Raw genomic sequence first — 3,828 nt, 5'->3', positions numbered from 1 at the left:
TAAACAAGATATTTTCATGCCTCCCATGTCTATGGAGGGCAGAGTCAGGCATGGCTGCTGCTTTCACTACCTATCTCATGGCAAGACCTGAGGGAAACACTTGAGTAAATGTAAAGCTCTTCTTCAAATCCCTCCTTGGCTGGTTGCAGGGTGTTTAACTCTGCTCCCACAACTTTGCTGTGCCATGTCCTGGTGTGTCTCTCCAGAGGCATCTCTGTTTAAGTGGCTGCCAAAACGATCCTTGTCTACATTTTTAGGCCATAGACAATTTTGAGGGCAGCGGCTTACATTAGCAACAGAGGAGGACAAGCTTGATTGTTACCTCTTTATTTTCCTCAATTGTCACTGTGGAGGGAGAGGAGGAGAGAGAAAAATGTTGCCTTCCCTTGTCATTTGTCATGTTAAGTTTTACTTGTCTCTGAGGATTATGAACTGAGGATTGCCTCCTCTCTTTGTGCTTCGCATGTGCCTGCTTTTACACAGGTCAGGTTGTGCATTCATTCCTTTGTAAGCACTCTGTGACGCACAAAAGCCAAAAAGGGAAAGAAAAAATCCCCACCCACTCTGAGACAGACTATTGAACTTTGTTTTCCAATTACCTAACAAATTGCTGACTAAGGACAGGATAGGGCGGTGGAAATATAAGACCTAAAGGCACTGTACATTCCTCATCTGTAATGACCAGAAAAAGTGGGTGTTTGTTGGTGGTTTTAGCCAATTTGCAATTTATCTTGGTTTTAGCCCAAGCAGGCTTGAAACCAAGACAAACATTCTTTGATGTAATCTAATTGTGACTAAGACCGTTTGCATAAAGCTTTCACAGCTAGGATAGGAAGAGGAAAAAGACCTTGAAAGCATTCCAGTGGAAAAGTCATGTGCACCAGGCTTTCAGCTGTACCAATGGCGCCCAACAGCCCATTGTTTTAGTTGTGGCTTCAATTAATACCTGACAGCAAATGAATTAAGGCCCTGCTGAAGCCATGTATTCGTTTATTCTTGTTTTGGTTCCAATCATGTTTGCACAATGATAGCTTCAGGTGAATAACTAATGGGGGAAATGCCCTTCCCCTGTTCCTATTCCCACTCTCTTCCAAAAATATATTTAATAATCTAGGTTAAATTCTCTCCAAATACGTTAGCCTGACCAGGCTAGCCTCACAAATTAATGAAACTTCACATTGTTGGTGAGGCTGAAAACAGTCTGGGGAGGACCGCCACAGGTCCTGAAGTTCTGCAATGCATTAGAAGCAGGGCCTAGTTTTTCTCATTACACAGATCTGTGGGTCTCACTCTTCTGGGGTTATCTCAAAAGCAGGATCAATGATCCCAGCTGGATTTACCAGCAAGGGGTGCATTTTAAAGATAGTGGAGGTTTTTCTTCACCAGCTGCCCTTGGCCCAGTGTGTGGAGAGACCAGGCTCTAAGGTCAGTGAGGAAAAGCAAAACTAAGAAATATTCTGTTCTGGGGAATACTGAAGACACAGCAAAGTCATTACTCAAGCATAAGCAGGAAATACACAGGAGATGGAAGCAGAGTCAGAAGCAGAAAGGTTGTTAGGGTAAGTAGAAATGTTCTTTCTCACAACGTGTTAATAGCAACAGTCTTTGGTTATTACCAACAATTCTTGGCTGTTATTAACCACAGCCCTTGTCTCCACAGCAATCTGTCTCTCAGTGTTTGATACATACACATTAAACACACATTAGCGCTCTATCTTCTGGGCTTCTCCAGGAGAAAAGCTGAGATGGGTGGCCTTGTTCAGCCTCAAGAAGAGACGACTGAGAGGGGACCACATCAATGTGCATAAATATATAAAGGGAGGTTGCCAAGAGGATGCAGCCAGGCTCTTCTTGGTGATGCTGAACAATAGGACAAGAGGCAATGGGCAGAAACTGATGCACAGGAAATTCCACCTGAATATGAGGAAGAACTGCTTCACTGTGCAGGTGACTGAGCACTGGAGCAGATTGTCCAGAGAGGTTGTGGAATCTCCCTCACTGGAGATGTTCAAGGAATCTGAACACAATCCTGTGTCAGGTGTTCTAGGATGACACTGCTTGAGCAGGGAAGTTGGACCAGATCACCTCCCGTGGTCCTCTTCATCCTGACCTATTCTGTGATTCTGTGAAAGGCATGTATGCATCAATGTGGTTCGTAGCCTACTTCTGCAGGTGTCCATGTATGCGGCAGCAAGGTCAGGTATAATTCTGATTCCTCTTTCCCATAAAACCTGTCATCTCTTAATTATAGCAGCTTATTTCTAAAAAAAGACAGAGCAAAGGATTTTATTTTTTTGTGTCACAGGATTGAGAACATGGTAACAGATTACAATTGTGCTTGTTGCTGTAACGTATTTGCTGTTAGCAATCCATTATGGTTTATTTCCCAGTCTCTAAACACAGACACCTTCAAATTTTCACTAGGGACTGTGGCTAGTATGGTTCAATAAGCAATTTCTCAATTAGGTGCTGTAATTCAGCTTTCAAATTGGCCTGAAAATTTGTCAATCCAGGCATAAAATATGGTCTTCTGAGCTTTATGTTTAATAATAATGAAAAAATCCAGTGGTATTTTACACTCCTATCAAAATACTCTTTCCTCCACGACTGTTTGAGTCATAATTTGCAAGGCAGCAGCTGTAATTTCCCTAAGAAAGCATCTATATGTGCCTATCACTGCATAATGCTTGAAAAAATGAATTAAAACAAAAATATTAAGAGTTTAAAACCCATTCACACTATTTAGAGGTGGATAGCTCTGTAATGAACAGGTGGTATTCTGTCTACAGGACAGAAATATGTCTTAACTAGGCTGCTAAGTTTTACATTTCAATATACAGCAAGAGATTTGAGTTGTGATGGTGCCTTCTTTTTTTTAATTTCTTCCATATCCAAGGTAATAACCTGATTTTGAATTTCATTCAGAAATTCATTCTCTTTGCCTTCTTTATGGAGACCTACAGATAGATGAATTATTTCCCTGGCAATGGCTTGTTAACCAGATGGTAACGCAAGGAGGGTGTGTAACAGGATATCGAGATCTCCTCATTCTCAGTTCTTAAGTCATTGTGAGATAAGCCCATAACAGGCTCAGTGATTAGTTCAGGAGAATTTCTCTGGGAACCAGGAGATTGATTTTGGACATACCATGTCCTCTTGGTCAATCAAAGTGACGACTGAGAGACAGTATCTTAACAGCACTGAACATTACAACCCCAAAGAAATGCAACAGTAATTGAATGCAAGGGATTTTCTATGTGTTACTGTTCTTGTAACATTCTCAGCAAATTCTGAAAAGCTGCTAGTTTTTGGAATAATGCCTTTATAGATTAATGCTGCTGATTAATAAGAGCTGTTATTTATGGTGAAAATCACACAACTGCTGGGTCTAAAGGCTTCTTTGGGGCTGAAAGCTTTCTGTACAGAAAGTTGTTGTTGGGAAACAAGGGACTGGTGTGTTACTGTAAAGGATAGGTTGTAAAAGGGATGCTTTAAAGGGGCCCAATATGGTTTGGATTGCAGCCAAGGTCTTGCATAACAGGATGCCTCATAAAAGAAAGGCTTAGAGGGGTATGGTTAAAAGACAGACGTTTCTTTTGAGCAGAGATGTGCCAACGGGAGGATCACTGACAAATCTTTGTTCACTACTATGTGTGCATATAATTAAAAAATGTTGGTGTTTGCAGCCGTTCCCAGATGATGTTGACTGGTTTAGAAAGTCACAATTTTAAAAAATTCAAAATAGACAAGGACGCAACAAACGCAATTCAGCCAGGGGTATTTTTTGTGGGTAAGTAGGTCAGATTTTAATGCCCCTCACAAAGCAGA

This window comes from Corvus brachyrhynchos, unplaced genomic scaffold (assembly GCF_000691975.1).
Source record: "Corvus brachyrhynchos isolate BGI_N302 unplaced genomic scaffold, ASM69197v1 scaffold70, whole genome shotgun sequence".
Lineage (NCBI taxonomy): Eukaryota > Metazoa > Chordata > Aves > Passeriformes > Corvidae > Corvus > Corvus brachyrhynchos.
The sequence above is the reverse complement of the archived record's forward strand: the minus strand, read 5'-3'. Positions refer to the sequence as shown.